The following is a 17,847-nucleotide window of genomic DNA, read 5'->3' as shown; positions in this document are numbered from 1 at the left end:
TTATAGATGAGGAAACAGGCTCCAAATGGTTAAGTGACTTAAAGTCACACAGATAGTAAGTTCAGCATTCCTTCTGGTAGTCTACAAACATATATGCACAAATAAGTATGAAAGGGCTGTTTACACCACCAAATTACGGAAGTGAGGTCAGGGCAGAGAACAGAGGTAGTGGCAACGTTGCTACTGTCATGGAATTTTACCAAATGGGTCTGGCCAATCCCATGGTTAGCTTGCTTCCAGACTGTCCTCACAGGATGTCCTCAATTACATAGTGGCCTAAATAACTGCCAAATGCGTGTCTCCAACTCAATTGTAAACAAACACAATGAGGCTAGACAAGAAATTTTTTAAACGTCAAAACAATTTTATTTATTTATTTATTTATTTATTTATTTATTTATTTATTTATAAGCATTTGTATATTTTAGACCATTAAAACAGTTCACATTATAAAAGACTCTTATTATTGAAAGTCAATGTGTTACCAGCTTCTCCAAATTCTTACCCTCAGATTAAGGTCAGGTTTTGTATGGATATGTCTGCCTGCCTGCCGTAGATGGACATTAAAAATCTGATTTATCTGTTAAATACTCTGAAGGCTTTCTTTAGAGATAGTAATATGTTGACTACCAAAAACCAAAACTCATTTCCTAGAAAGCAGTAAAGTGGCATCCTCAGAATCATTTAGAAAAAAATGAATACATAAAGCTTACAGTAAAAAGTTACAGATGTCAAGTATAATACAAAACATCCACAAGATTTATTTGTTGGAATTATTTACTTTGTTTTATTTTCCCTATAATCAAAATTAAAGGGGTGAATTCAATAAGCTGTGTACTCAGAGTAATAATGGTAACTAATATTAACATGGCTATTTACATGTGTTATTTTAGTTAAATCTTTCAATAAGAAAATCAAATCTATGAAGTAGTTATTTTTATAGACCCCATTAACGGTGGGAAAAAATGAAATGCAAAGTCATTAAACTTGAATGGACCACCTGGCAGGGAAGATCCTCAAGTAGTCTGACTCCAGAGCCCATGTATGTAGCCATAATGCTATACCGGCTCTGGTTAGACGCTACCTACAGAAAGGAGCTAAGCATGTTCTAACAAACCCAATGTAATACAAAAAATAATTACATAATATTTGATCTGAAATTTATGCTGAGCGAGCAGAGTTCTAAGTGTACCATAGTGAATTTTTCCAATATTAAAGCCAAAAATATTAAATTATGCTTTGCATTTCAATAAAGAAGAAGCCAACTCAGTAAAAGATTAGTTTTCTAGGTACACCTTCTGCCTTCTGCTTCTATCCACTACATACTCTCAGGAAAAGGAATAATTGAAAAATATTACTGAGCAAACAACAAAGACTGGACTCCTATGCACTATAATCCATACACATTAAAGAAAGTAAGCCTCATCAACCCTATAAATATCCAGATGCTATTGTGAGGAAAGCATGTTATTCTATAATATCAGTTGCTCTTTCCCTGCTTCCAAAATGTACCAAAAGCTGTAAGGAAATACCAGAACTAGGCACCCAACAAGGAGATGATGGAAAATATTGTAAGGCTTACAGTATTACTCCACTATGTATGGAGTTCTCAGATCTTGACAGAGTTCCACAAAATCAATAAGCACCAATAAGTTATTAAAGACTTGGGGATCCCTGGGTGGCTCAGTGGTTTAGCGCCTGTCTTCGGCCCAGGGCGTGATCCTGGAGACCCAGGATCGAGTCCCATATCAGGCTCCCTTCATGGAGCCTGCTTCTCCCTCTGCCTGTGTCTGTGCCTCTCTCTCTCTCTCTCTCTCTCTCCGTGTCTCTCATGAATAAATAAATAAAATCTTTTAAGAAAAGAAGTTATTAAAGACCAACAGAATTGTCATATGTAAAACAGATCATTCCCCAACAATTTACAACACATACAGATAAGACTTAATCCAAGGAAAGACTTATTTTCACAGCCTGTCTATAAGCTCTCCATTTCTCATTTTCACAGATAGTTTTTCTTAGAATATATATAGCATGAATTTAAAATAAAATAATAATAGCTAAGGAGTTCAGAAACTTGGGTAATTACATAAATGAGTTGCCTTCAGCTAAGAATATTTAATTTTTTCAAATCTCTTGAGAAAAAGAAAATTAAATTGCTGGACAAGTTCACTCTGGTTTAAAAAAAGGGAAACATTTAGACAGGTGTTTCTGTAAAGTCAAGTCAAAAACCCTAAGACAAATTAATGGGCACTACATAATAGTCATACACCTTGAAACAAAATTACTGAGTAATAATTTATAAACTACTAAAATTCATCACAATTAGGCAATTCTAAAAGCAAAACAATGAGATAATGGCCACAAAATGATGAAACCAGATTTTGGGTTTCTCATATATGGCTCCCTGCAGTAAGAAGGCATACTATATAGGTACTGAAAAAAGAAGTTTTCCTCTTATTAGGTAATTTCAGTGATCATCTTCACCTTTCCATCCCATTACCAGATGCAAAGAGAAGAGAGAGACGAGAACAGTGAAAGACATGGAATTATGTCATCTGAGAAATTAAAGAAGTATTTTCAGGGCTATAGGACTTCAAATATTTGAAGTACTTTCCTATAGAAAAAGAGCTAGATATAGTCAGCACCTGGCATAATTCCTAACACACTATAGATATTCATTAAATATTGACTCTATAACTGAGGGGGTGAATCAATTAATGCGCAAATCATCTGCTGATTATATCCAGAGCCAGAAAATTACTCTAGAATCACAGAATTAAGTACAAGTTATGGGAGAACAGAGCTTTGCTTTTATGTATGAAACAAATTAGAAACTAGCTGTACAACGTAGATGGGCTGTCTCTAAAAGTTGGGTGTGCCCCCAAAGCTCTGCCCATTTCCACTGGTCGTTAAAGAAGGCAGCGCTTTGCAGATAGGCATTCAGACTGGCTGACTTTCAAAATTCCAATGATGCTGTGATTTCCTTTCCTTTTTGAATTTCTCTGTTAGTCGGGCCTCATTTCTCATTTAAGCTACTAATTTTTGGTGTTTTCCCTCTACCCTGATAATTCATCCTCACTCTCACCCCCACAAAGAGCAAGCAGTATTACAGCAGAACAAATTTTAGCTGCTCATCCATTTACTCTTACCACGGCCACCACACGGTCACATTCCAAGTGCTTATGAGTAAAAGTGGAGAAGAACTAGAAACCCCACTCCTATGTATATACATACATGTGTTTTTTTCCATTTCTGTTTTCTTTCACAGCTTCTGAAATGATGACTTGAGTAATGCCACAGAAGCGGCAAATTTCCTGCTTTGTTCATTATAGTTATCTTCATAGGCAAAGGGGGTTAGTGAAGCAAAATAATGTGGTCCTATCTGAACCTCTTATAATTAACAGCTGTAGCCAAAATATAAATGTGGTATTATATGAAGTTTGAAGGAATATGAATTGTTTTCCTTATTCTTAGTTGGGATGTAATGGAGAAAACAATGATGCTGTGGGCCAGGTGGTTGGGGCACTGGCTTAAGGTATGGGCTTAAGGTAGAGAAGTATACACCCCAAATTAGTTCAATTTAAAACCTGTCGAAAATAAAAATAAAATAAAATAAAATAATAAAACCTGTCAGAATTATAAAGCAACAATTCTAGAGCAGGACTCTATTGCCACCATTCTAGAAATAACGTACTTATTCTGCTATATGGTTATTGCCACTGACTCCATGTACTTCTTTATAAACTGCTTCACAAAGACAAACCTATACAGTCTGGAGATGTATAAAATCTGTACCACACAGAAAATACCCCTTATGTAAATTTCGTTTCATATTGATTTTGTCTTTCCATCATATTCATTGCAAAGTCAAGTCATGCAAAGAAAATCAATAACTGAACATTAAGAAAGCGCCGTTCATACAAGGGCTTGCTGCTACTTTGCATATCCTTTTTATTTTCCACATTATGTAATGTAATGCTGCAGGTTGAAAAAAATGAGTAACTGTATCAATTAAAGTTAATATTCTGCCTTTTTTGAAGGAGCAAAAACATATTAAATCCATACAGGCTCTTGCTTGCTTGCTTTTTTTCCCCCTGCTGCTCTGCAGGTTCTTTATCACTCTCAATGGCTTAAGACGATATTATCCCAGGGCTGCCATTGAAATGAACGGTACTACAGCATCCTGTAATGAAAGGGCATTTGATGATTTAGCAGGTGAGAGATTATTAAATCTTGAATTTGAAATGCTGGGGCATTATGAAACTACAAACTTCAAACAACTGTGGAATCCACTCAAGCTCTCTCTCTCTTCAGGAGATAAAATACCACGTAGGCTTCAATGTTCAAGTGTTTTCAAAGGCTTTGAACACTGAACCACCTGCAGTTATTCACATATGAACTTTGTCTTTGCAGCAGAAGTATCTGAATGGCATTGTTTGCAAAAATATTATATTTATTAAACCACAGTTAATTACTTTCGGGAGTTTTGCATTAAAAAAAAACACATCGCAATTAATATTAGTCGTTCCACATTCAGAAAGCAAAAATTTCATATCTGTCTTTCAAATAGCACGAATATAATAGATAGGATTTTTTCTGTCCCTACATTAAATGTTTGATAAGTAACTAGGGAAACATGAAATCACATCTACATGGAGACAATATGATTAAAAGAACTCATACGCTCTCTTGTCGGAGGTCTGATGCTCAGTATGTAACACCTGGATTTCTGAGAAAGAAAGTGTATGCACATATACACATATTTAAGTTTTTGATCAATGTTAGTTCTATATAGAAAGTGTAGCACACAACTCACAGATAACTTTTAAATTTATATTGCCATTTATTCCAAATTCCCTATAGCCAGTTGATTGGTACATAACTGTTTGTTTTACTAAACTTTTGAATCAGTAGCTCTCCAGAGAAATGGAAGCAATGGGATATGTGTGTCTGTGTATCATGCAGCTATACATATAATATGTATACATGCACATATATGAAAGAGTTATTTTAAGGAATTGGCTACATAATTATAAAGGCTGACATACCCAGAATCTGCAGGATAGGCTGATGGGTTGGATGCCGCAGGAAGAACTGATGCTACAGTCTGAGGTCAGTCTGCAGGTAGAAGTTCTTCTTTGGGAAAGGTCAGTTTTGTTTTTTTCAATAAGACCTTCATTGACTGGATATGGTCCACTCGCATTATGGAGGGCATTGTGCTTTACTCAAAATCTACTGATTTAAATGCTAATCTCATCTAAAAAAAAAAAAAAAACTTCACAGAAACTTCTAGAATAACATTTGATCCATTATCTGGGTACCATAGCCCCGCCTCTTTGATATATTAAATTAACCATCCCAGTAATTAACCTGTGGTTGCCCTGGATGAACAGGGCATTTCCATCATGAATGCTGGTTATTTTCTTTTACTTCAAAGAATATGGAGAAAACGAAATAAAGGATATTTGTGTCAGAATGATATGAGTGACTCTGTTGCTGAATTGGATAATCGTTTACATACAAAGGGGATATCTTCTCCGTCACTGTGCTACTAAAACAATGTCAAACCTATAGCTCTAGCACACTTTCAGGGTCCATCAGCATTGTTAACATATTCTTAAGTCTGGAAAGTCAGCGAAACAATCAACTAAACTCTGATTTGATCATTCCCATGGTGTAAATACACATACCATTGCCATTTCCAAACTACCAATATAATGCCACTTGGGCAGAGTTGGGACAGGATATGTAGTCACACATCCCACTGACACAACGGATGAAAATACCAAGAGCATGGATGTGATTGAGATGTAGTAGTAAAACCAGGACATAACTAGCTTGGAAAGTGAACTTTGTTTTTAATATGATTTACTTAACTGTAAGTTTGTAGAGTTTAATTTTCAATAATGGCATTCATTGAACAACCAGCTCACAATTCTGAAAAATGTAACAATAATTTCTTGTGAGCTGGTAGCAGCTGGTTCCAGCATACACTGAAGCCTTACTTTCCCTAAACATTGCTGGTAGATGATACTCTACAATGAGAACTTAATTCACTAAGAATCAAGGATTAACATTAATAAAGTATAATGAGCTCCTCCTGTAATACGTTCAGCCAAATCAGTTATTAATACTTATTATGGACTCACACGGCAGCTCCTTTCCTGAGGGCGGGCTTTGATGAACAGAGTGACAATGTGGAGACATGTGAAGGGATGTGGAAAAGGAAATAGACCCACAAGCAGATTCTCAGAGAAGCAAGATGAGCCAAATTGAAAACCAGGTTGGGAATGGCCTTTCCTACATGGTGCTCTGACAAATGCAAATATAGAGAAATTTCAATTGCTCAGTTTTACTATGAACTTTTAGACAGAGTTTAACACGTTTTAGAGTTTCTGCCCAACATATACATTCTGTGGATGATTTGTGATTTCAATGTAAAATTCAGGCAGTGTTCTTAGGATATAGGTATATATATATCGGCTTCGAAAAAACTATATTTGCCAATAGGGGATGCGAGCAGGATAGTCACAACCTAAGCACACATGAATTCTATTATCTATATTCCAATAGGAAAATGAAAAGGGGATGAAATCCAAGCTCACCTGCTTTTGTTCAATTTATTAGAGAGTTTGTCTCTTAAAAAACTTTACGGAAAGTTTCAAAGTATGTCTTCAGAGAAAGAGGCTCTAAGAACATTAATAAAAAATGAAAGACTTGAAAGTAAGAATAAAAATAAAAGTTCCACGTGTTCTAATCTATGGCGGTTCCTATCTTCACACACAGCAGGGTATTAGACCTCTTGCTTAGTAACTTCACAATTTTAGAAAGTTTTAGATATGACTATGCCATTGATATCATGAGTACAGAGCCCTGAGATGATTAGGGTTAGTCATTTGAAGTCTGACACACACACACACACATACACCCTTACCTCTAGATTTCAGTTTTCTATCTTCCTGATAGGTGTAGCAGCTAAAAAAATTTTTTGAAGGACATAAAATCTGCTTTCAAATACCCCATCTTCATATCTATCTTTCTTTCATCTTCTCCATTCATGTGTTCCCTCCCAACTATATTAGAGTTCATTCAAGAACATCACAATGACCCCAGTTACACCCAACATTCCATTCTGGTTCTTCCATGCTGTCTTTCTCATTTCTTTTTTTTTTTTTTTTTTTTTTTTTTTTTAAGATTTATTTATTTATGATAGACATAGAGAGAGAGAGAGAGGCAGAGACATAGGCAGAGGGAGAAGCAGGCTCCATGCACCGGGAGCCCGACGTGGGATTCGATCCCGGGTCTCCAGGATCGCGCCCTGGGCCAAAGGCAGGCGCTAAACCGCTGCGCCACCCAGGGATCCCCTGTCTTTCTCATTTCAAAACATATATACTCGGGCAGCCCGGGTGGCTCAGCAGTTTAGCACCGCCTTCAGCCCAGGGCCTGATCCTGGAGACCCAGGATCGAGTCCCACGTCGGGTTCCAGGCATGGAGCCTGCTTCTCCCTCTCCTGTCTCTGCCTCTCTCTCTCTCTCTCTCAGTCTGTGTCTCTCATGAATAAATAAATAAAATCTTTAAAAAAACATATATACTTGATATGTCAGTATATCAAGGGGAGTTCCTATTCCGTACTCTCTGCTAGCTAAGCTTTTAAACTCTCTGTGTGAGGGATCCCTGGGTGGCGCAGCGGTTTGGCGCCTGCCTTTGGCCCAGGGCGCGATCCTGGAGACCCGGGATCGAATCCCACGTCGGGCTCCCTGCATAGAGCCTGCTTCTCCCTCTGCCTATGTCTCTGCCCCTCTCTCTGTGACTATCATAAATAAATAAAAATTAAAAAAAAATAAAAAATAAAAAATAAAAATAAACTCTCTGTGTGATAAAAAATTTTCCAAGGTATTTAGAGACCCCTGCCCCCTCTGCCCCAGGCAAATTGCTGGTATTTTTAAATAGATTTTTGGGAAATTAAGCCTCAACCAGTACTGCAAATCACACCAGTGGAGCGTAGCAGTCCTAAAATGTGTCCACAGTACATTAATTCCTCAGAACATCAACAGAACTATGCAGAAAACATGTGTTCCGGGATCAAATGACTTTGGAGATTGGTGGATTTGTCTACACTGAATTAATTATTTTCCTTTTAGAACATTTACTATGCCAGATGTGCACTGTTTACCACCTCTAAGATGGAGAGCAAACTGAAGGGTTTCATAATCAAAAGTGACCGTGGAACTTTGATGTCTATCTTGGAAATACTGCTCCATGCAATGTGAGTAGTCCATTGCAGAAATTAGACTTTCAAATAATGTTGAGTTGGGTGGGCCTGTCAGTGCTCCTCAAATCAAGCCAGGTAAATGACTTACTACTCTCTTAGGTATAAAAAAAAAAAAAATGGCTAAGTTAGAAAGAAGAGGACAAGGGAATCTGTCCCGAGTGAAGCGGTGCATGATATCCTACATTCTTTTATGATATGCAAGATATCAGTATGTGCTATTCTGCATATAACACTTTTCCTGTAAGAAAGGAAAGGTGTCAAAAAAAAAAAAAAAGAAAGGAAAGGTGTCATACAGTAAAGTCAGTGCACTTTGTAGGGAAGATGGGAGTGGGTGGACAAATGACGTATCAAGATGGCAACCAGGAAATGGAGCCAGATCATGGGACTGGGAAAATATCCAAGGCAAACAGTGAAAAAGACACAAGGAGAAAATGCTGGCAGTAGGAACTGATTACCTAAAACTAGAACATATTCTCCTTGGAGAGCTTTCTTTGAAGAGGTTGGTGCATGTCCACCTTTTCTCATTGAGCTAGAGCTTAAACATAGCCAGTGCATCACCCCAACAAGGGTCAATATCAAACCTATGACTAAATTGAACTGGATGACCTAAATTGAACTGGATGACCCTTTGAGAAGCAGCAATTCTCAAACCTCAGAACACACATGAAGCATCTGAGAAACTTTCAAAATGCAGGCCCAGACTGCCAGCCACCCAGAGATTCTGATCCAGTAAGTGTGAGATGGGCTTGAGAATCTGTAACAGACTCTCCTCTGAGGCAGGCTGATTTACAACTAACTGACAGAGGTAGGTCACATAGGAAATTCAGAAAGCATGACCAAGTACCTTCTAGATCAGAGCCATTTCACAAGTCCTGCAACTGTACATAAGACATCTGACTCTTCTAAGTCCTCTTTCCTCATCCATTACTCCTATCACAAATGTCTCTACTCTTTTTACCTTTTCTATGTTTCCTTGGGATAAAGCAGAGGATGAAATATGATGAAGGGCATGAGATGTGAGTGAGATAGCCTGGGTTTGAATCCGAGCTCTAACATCTACTATCATGGGGCACCTGGCAAATCACCAAACTCTGTATCTTCATCAACTGCCTCTTCTGCAAACTGGAGACAATTAGAACCTACTTCAGAGGGTGTTACGGAATGAGTATTTGTATCCCCCAAAATTTAACATGTTGAAGCCCTAACCCCCAGTGTGGAGGTACTTGGAGATGGGGCATCTCCAGAAGTAATAAGCATAAAGAGGGTATAGGTGTGGGGCTCCGGTCCAGTAAGATTAGTGTCTCTAAAAGAGAGACATAATGACACAGACAGAAGGCAGCAGTCTATAAAACAGGAAGTGAGCCCTCACCCGAAGCCAATCATGCTGGCCATGGATATCAGACTTCCAGCCTCCAGAAGTATGGAAAAAATAAATTTCTATTATGTAAGCCACGCAGTCTGTGGTATTTTGTTACAGCAGCCATAGCAGACTAATACAGAGGGTTCCTGTAAAGATGAAATGAAATAATATACGTAAAAGCATTCAGCATGGCCTAATACACATAGTAAGCATCCACTTTTGAATAATGCCACCTGTCTTACAAAATCATTTTGGAGATGGAAAGAATTATGATATTAATTCTATTTCATGAAGAGTAATCTATAATCATAAAAATTGCAATCACATAAGAAAAGTTAAAAGTACTTTCTCTTCTCTTTTAGTAACTCCAGCCAGTTATAAAAGAACAAAGCATTCCTTAAATTATTTCCAGTATGGTCAATAAAAACATGGTTCCCTGCTTTGTTTCCTCAACTAAAATGGTTGATGTTAAGTACTATTAGTTTCCATGTTTCATCGGTTTCTATCGATTCCTATAATGTAGCCCATTTTCGACCATTACTGACATGTTAGGAAGTGATGTTGGACGAGTTGGGGAGTAATTTAACCTGGGTGAATATGTGTGGTTCCCCCAAGCCCTAACTTCTGCAACAATGTTTTCATGACTATCTTCATGAAGTTAACCATTAGGACCAGGAATGGCACGATGCACAGGCCTGCACTGGCGGCGCTACTGATATTGGATTCAGTAATTGCACAAACCTTGGGATGTCTAAGAAATCCACCCATTTTAATGAGGGATAATACAAATAAGTAAAAACATAACCTCTTCTATAAGTAGTGTTAAGCTAACTCACAGTAGTTAAGGGATCCTTTAACAGATACTCATGAGGGAATGAGCAAAGATCAATACAGTATTCACTAAAAGAAACAAATCTGAACTCAATGCCTTAAAAAAACACACATCCCATTTGGAATAGAGCAAATATATTTTAAACATAAAATTTAGGCTCGAAACTTTTGGTAACTTGAATCAAACTGAAGTGGACTCAGGTTTAAATGCTATGATTTACTAAAGTATGTCATAAATGGCATTACATACACACAAACATCAAAATACATGTATTACGATGTATTACAAAATACACGTTGTATCTGAAATCCAATCATTAGGCCTATATTTCTTTCAAGATTATCTTTGACACGGGAAAAAGATCATCTATCTCAGCAATAAAAAGTCTTTAATTTACTTTACCTTTAATAATTAGAGGTAAATATGAGAGTTAGTTTAATAAGCAAGAAAAGTGTCTACTTCCCAATATTTTGGGGAAAGGAGCTATTGAACTTTCATGATTCCAGACAATCCAGGAGGTTATGGATATTGGCTAATTTTACTTAGTGTCTAATTTACTATTATGTAACTTAAAGCTATAAACTTTAACCTGGAATGTAGAAAATATTCAGTAAAAAATGTATGTCAAGTGCTTGATGCTTTCTTGAGAAAATATATCCTAGGGATATATGTATAAGACTATCTTACTGTAATACACACGTAAGCACTCCTTATTGCTGTAAACTATTAGTGTAAAACACTAAAGATAAAGATTAATTCATCAAAGAGGCACTCCAAATGCTTCTCCAAATTTGTATATAAGATATTCTGCATGGGCAGAATCAGAAGGAGGTTTACAATGTTTAAGGCTTTAAAAGAAAAGTGTATTCATATATCTTGTACTTAATGTGTATTTATAAAAATATTAAAATACGTGTATAATATAGCATACATGCACACAAAATGTAAACCTGATAATCTAGATAATGCCTAATCAACATGTGGACCATGTATATAAGATATATATATAATTAAATATACATATGATATATAATATATTATTATATATATATATATAATCTAAAAAGTCCCTGTACTGAGTTTAAAAATGTCCACTATAATCTACATGACTATCTATTAGCTGCTGCAAGATCTGAAAATTTTAATAAGGATTTTGTATGACACAGCAGAGAGAATCTTCAACTTAAAGTTTTATTTTATATCATTATGAGCTCTTTCTCAGGTGAGCTGAAACTTCTAGATTTAAGAACACGCACTGAATGCACTGTCCTCAATACAAATATTGGTTAATGAAACAAATACATACGATAATACTAAAATACATTAGAATTTAGACTACTTTAAAGATAGTCAATTAGTGGAAATACGAAGTGCAGAACATTGTAAAGGCATTTTAGAAATTATTTTAAAAGATGTATTAAAATAAAATCTGCTTGGCATCCTCAAATAGTTAAACCTTAGAAACACTGCTTCATCATTCACACACCCCCAGCCCCCACTGCTTTCTCTTTACAACAAACCAGAGAAATACATAGAGCAGGAAGCAGGTTCAGGAAGGTAATTAATTGCTCAACTTCACACAGCCAGGAAGTAGCAGTGCCCAAGCAAATATACAAGGTCTCTGACTCACATATGATAAGATACATTTTTTAATTAGGAGCATTTCCAAACTTCATATTGTTAAATTCCTCAAAGGCTGTTTAAAAGGACCAATGGGGATCCCTGGGTGGCGCAGCAGTTTAGTGCCTGCCTTTGGCCCAGGGCGCGATCCTGGAGACCTGGAATCGAGTCCCACATCGGGCTCCCGGTGCATGGAGCCTGCTTCTCCCTCTGCCTGTGTCTCTGCCTCTCTCTCTCTCACTGTGTGCCTATCATAAATAAATTTAAAAAATTTAAAAAAATATGTAAAAAAAAATAAAAGGACCAATGTATTGATCAGGCTATTTTTCATGGCAAACTTTTAAAAAGTCAACTTCACATTACCCTACATTTAACAATCACTCATTCCACTGTCGTATAATTATTCTTTTTTTCCCCCCATAGTAACTACTGCACATTTAGTATCTGCAGATTGCTGAGCCAATGGCTGAGAATACTCATACAAAATTCACTATACTCCAGCAAAGACACCTTATGAAAGTAAGCACAAAAATAAATGTTCACACTTTCTGATGAGAATGATGTAGGCCAAACTCAAGTTTCTATGGGAACACATAAAGAAGACCTAATCTGGTTTGGGTGGTCAGGGAAGGCAATGCTATGCTTGCAGGGGCTTGATACGCAAGCTGAGGGAGCTGGCCAAAAAAAGCTAAGTGGAGATGAAAAAATACTCTAGGTAGGGCTTTATGGAGGAAAAAGCATGGTTGTCAAGATCAATGTGGCCTGTGGGCATAGACAAGGGCACACAGTGACACTCAGGGTAGTGGCATCAAATCCTCCCTCAAGGATGCTAGTCTTTTCCAATGCAGTAGCCCCTGATTCGCTCCAAGCAAGTAGGTATGTTAAGGTCTGACTTGCATTCATGAAGTCTTCTGTTTACAAGGTGGGAAATGAATCGCAAGGGTTAAGAGCAGGTGTAGGGAGAAAGCAGGCTGAGAGAGCTAATGTTACAATATACAAGGGTAACATGGCACCAATAAAAGAGGACAGGTCCAAAGCATATTTAGGAAGGAAATCAAGAAGACTTAGTGTTGGGTTAGAAATAGGGGGGGTAGTAGAGACACTCAGGTTAGTGAGATTTTACTTAATTAAAAAAAAAAAAAAAACAACTAAAGTGTATTCATAGGACATCTGTATTCACAAAAGCTAATTGATGATTCAGGTTAATTACTGTTCTCCACATGTTGAATTTCTGACATAGTTTCTGTAAGCATAATTCAGCAACACAACAATGGCAGAGACTGTCATGCCAAAATGAATTGCTAACATATGCAATTAAAATAAAGGTCTATGAGACATAACTGTCAAAATAGTAATTATGACTTGGTAAGTGAGAAACAGTCTGAAAACTTATTTGAAATTAAATTCCTGTCCTCTACATACAGTCAGTATATTCCAAACTAAGGTACTTAAAAAAAAAACCCTAATCAAACTCTTTATTACTGAATATTCAACAACATGATTCAGATAAATGGTATATAACTGGGAACTGCTTTGAGTAGCTTAATGATTTTGAAATCATGTTTATTTGAAATATATTTCAATTTTGAAAAATAATGAAGAACAGACCACTCTCAATTTTAGAAATCTAGGGTCATTTATGATATTCATTACATGTAAATAAATTTTCCAAGACAAAAGCAATGTACCAAACACAAAGTTAATACTCTGGACATATGTACCAAGGAGCATTTACTAAGCCATCTATTAGATTTGGGTAAGTATAAAAGTATATTGGGATATGCATGCAATCAAAAGTCCCAGATGTATTTCTCTGATTAGAGGGGCTAACAAGAGGTAAGGAGCCTTTATAGGTAAATAAACAAAGTGTTCTGTAAAAATACTACTCAAGAATTAATATTCTGAAGCATGCTTCTAGCAAACCTACAGGAGATATTAGGTATTAATAATATACCTAATATTAGATATTAGGTATATTATCTCCTAAAGGAGATATTCATATTTCACCATTTGGAAGACTCAGATTTTTGTTTTGTTTTGTTTACATTTTAACATCTCTAAAGTCAAGAAACCTCTTACTATCAATACTGTCTTTTAAATGCTGGGAAGACCAATACAATGGACAGTCATGACATAGCTGCAAATACCTGCTCTTGGTCATAGCTAAACAAATCCTCATGTGCCTTGTTGCTACAATATGTGCTACATTTAACTGCTGTTTTAAAATATCTTCAGAAAAAAGTAATAAGATAAAATTTAATTTATTTTAATTATTTAATTTAATTTAATTTAATTTAATTTAATTTAATCTAAAAAAATATCTTCAGTTCTCCTAGCTGGTTCAGTCCATTGAGCATATAACTCTTTTTTTTTTTTTTTTTTTGAGCATATAACTCTTAATCTCAGGTTTATGAGTTCAAACCCCATCTTGGGTACAGAGCTCAATTAAAAAATAAATAAAATAAAATAAAATAATTTCAAAATGTTTACAGTACAATTCATCACTAAGACAAAAATACATTGTTTATACTGAAATGAATGGCAACAAAGAACAGGATAAAATTTTGCTCTTACTAAAACATTCTTTGTGGGAGAGATGACCACAGTTACTGATTTTCCTATAATGCAACAAACATGTGCCCAATGAAACATGACAAAGAATTACATGAAGCTATGTTATATTTTGTGTCTGATATTTATGCAAAATGATGGCCTCGTATGCAATTCAATTCAGGTTAAGGAAGGACAAATTTCAAAGCAATAAGTGACACAGGTGACGAATCTATGATTTGGGTGGGAATATTATTAATGAAACTGCCATAATTTAATGAAAGCGTTTTTTCTTCCTTATAAGTGAAATGGTGATACATTTTACAATAATGTCATATTCGATCCAGTATAATATGGTTATGAAACAGCAATGAACTGAGAAATGGAAGACCAGGGGTCTGGTCTTAGCTCTATGGTGTAATAATCTGGAAAACCATAGGACAGTCTGTCAACTTATCTGACCCACCAATTTCCTCACTTGTAAATTGAAGACACTGGGCTGAATCACTACTAAGATCTCTTCTAGGTTTATAACATGATATATTCTCATGAACTTTAAATTCTTGCAACCAATTTATCTTAGGAGATATATAGGAAAACTTGGTTCACAAAAATTCCTATTCATTTGCAACACTAGTAAACATAAAATAGAAGTAACCAGTACTTTTTCCTATGAACTTCGTATTCAGGCTTTTAAAAGTAAAAATGACAGTACTCATAATAAAAGCAGAAAGGAGCAAATAGTAAATGTGATACTGGGTAAGTGAAGATTTGGTCAAATATTTTAAATCTCTAAAATAATGTAGAAATCCCTACAGTTCAAAGTAAGAGACTAAATGCAACAGAAGAGAAAGATCAAATCACAACTTTAGTTTAAACATACTTGCCTTCGAGTCCTTGAAAACTTGTTATGAATGTATTGTAAATGCTGGTGCTATATATGTGTCAATAATTTTCAGTTCACCAGAATATTTAACCTTAATACTATGGTGTCCATTATTGAGTAAAGGAAAAAAATTACCATAAAACACTTTGATGCAAAACCTTATCATCAGATGAAAATTTCTATAACCTACCAAATAGGCATATATCAAATTTCACTATAAAATCTCATTTAATACAAACAGATACTGTGGGAGGTGATGAAAGTCTGATGAGGTTAAAGCAGTGGGGAAATGGAGACATTTTTGGTAAAGAAGCTTTTTAACTTGAGCTTAGAAAGTGGTGATAATTGAGGTGGATAATGTCACTGAGATATAATTTACCAAAATCATTGAAGGCTTATCCAAAGGTATAGAAGGGCAAACAATTTTTTTAAGTACTAATTGGAAAAAAAAGATCAAGGGAAATTTTACACAGATTATATTTATTACTCTATAATTCAAGAAACAGTTTAGACTGATTCTTTGCATAATGGGTTGTGAATTTCAGTACTTTTAGTGTTAACACAGACCAGTAAAGGGAAATCACAACCATGTGTAGCAACAATTTGTGGAAAAAAAAAAAAAATCACACTGTTTGAAAAGGCAGAAAACAATTCCAAAAATCAATCTTAATTTGGTATATATAATGATACACATGCTAAGCTAACAATGAGAAATATATATTCATATATGTAGTCAAAGATTAATAGCAATCTTATACTTGATGTAAACTAGAGCATATCAAATTAATCTGAAGAATATTAATTTAATCTGGAGATAGAAACATATATTCATATATATATATATATATATATATATATAAAGATTAATAGCACCCTTACATTTGATGTAAGATGGAGCATGTTAATTTAATCTGGGGTTAAAGATATTCTTGTATTAACACTAGCTTTTGGCAAAACTGATGCATGATTATCCCTAGCAGTGTTGTTTTCCATATATTCCTTTATTTTACCTGAGTCAGAAATATGCAATCTCATTGAGAGCCTTGCCAGTCCTGACGATCACTTACCATAAACTAGCACAAACTCTAGTGCACAGGACTAGGACCTACATCTCTATGGGTCTCTCTCACTGTTGTACAGAATGAGGCAGAGACACTAACCGCCCTATAGTAAACAGCTTGGGAAGACAGCATCTCTAATGGGAACAGAGGGCAGGTTTGTTTACTGTCCAGTATCAAGATAAGGGCTGCTCTCCCCAATAAAATTCAAGCAGATTTGCTTAGTATCCATTATCAAAGATTCAGATTTCCTAAACTCAAGATTCCACAGCTGTGATACAAACCAATTATGTTTACAGGGTGGGCCTATCCGTATCATCCCCAAAGCACTTGGAGGCATAATAAAGTTGATGCCACTTGCTCTACTGTGAGTAATAAAGCCTTTGTCTCTGATCCAGGAATATCATGCCTTCTGCAAGAATCCGCCATGAAACTGTTGCAGGCTATCCTGCTGGCATGAAAGTAGGAAAACAAACTCAGACCCTTCACATTCTTGATCGGAACCCAAATATTAGTCATCATGAAAGAAATAGATGAACTTTTCTAGAAATTCTTCTAGGTGTTTTAAGATTACAAAATGGTTATTGGCCCCTTTCAGTAGGTATTCCTGATTATGTAAATAATACAATTAATTTCATGACTACTGACTTTGAAAAAATATAATTATGGTTTTTTGAGCCCAGATGTTAAGACATACCCCCAAACAGGTCACACCAGGTTTCCTCCATCACCCTGTTCACTCCTTCTTATCTCCAGTTCAGCTAGTTAGGCTTATATCCATGTGAGGAAGAGAAAAATTGGAGTGCAAATCTTAGATGCAGGCTTGCTAATCAACATCCAAGAATTCATTTAGCATGTCATTTCTGAAATGCCAAAACAAATGCATATCAGGTTCATGGACGTTCACTGAGTGAAAAGCCTATTAACTCTTTAACTACAGACTCTTTGTACATTCCCACATATAACTCTTTCAGTGAAAAATACTCAGTGTCATATTGAAGATCTACTTGTACACTGAGAGAAATCCTTAAAGCTAAGCTCAACATTTCAAAGTGTGAGAAGGGTAACCTGGAAAACAACCAACTGGATCTATTAGGTAAGTCTATTCTATGAGGCTTAGGATAATGGTAAAGTTCTGTACACAAAACGGGCAGATAATAAATACTTGATCAATATGAAGATGGCAGATATACAAAGTTAACCTGCCATTTCACACTGATAACCTGTTGTTATTCAACAAAGTCTCATTATGGACCAAATCAGTTAGAA

The 17,847-nt window shown here is 35.8% G+C and overlaps 1 protein-coding gene and 1 long non-coding RNA gene across 4 annotated transcripts in view; both read right to left on the bottom strand.

Annotated features, from left to right (window-relative positions):
• The window catches only part of NKAIN2 (sodium/potassium transporting ATPase interacting 2), a 951,498-nt gene that overhangs the window by 827,571 nt on the left and 106,080 nt on the right, over window positions 1–17,847 (bottom strand). The window lies entirely within an intron of this gene.
• LOC140636941 (uncharacterized) lies at window positions 1,820–7,156 on the bottom strand. The gene is made up of 4 exons (XR_012034209.1): window positions 6,935–7,156; window positions 6,150–6,312; window positions 5,049–5,257; window positions 1,820–4,183 (listed from the first exon to the last, which is right to left on the bottom strand). It is a non-coding gene; the product is annotated as an uncharacterized lncRNA (long non-coding RNA).

This window comes from Canis lupus, chromosome 1 (assembly GCF_048164855.1).
Source record: "Canis lupus baileyi chromosome 1, mCanLup2.hap1, whole genome shotgun sequence".
Taxonomy (NCBI): domain Eukaryota; kingdom Metazoa; phylum Chordata; class Mammalia; order Carnivora; family Canidae; genus Canis; species Canis lupus.
The sequence above is the reverse complement of the archived record's forward strand: the minus strand, read 5'-3'. Positions and strand labels throughout refer to the sequence as shown.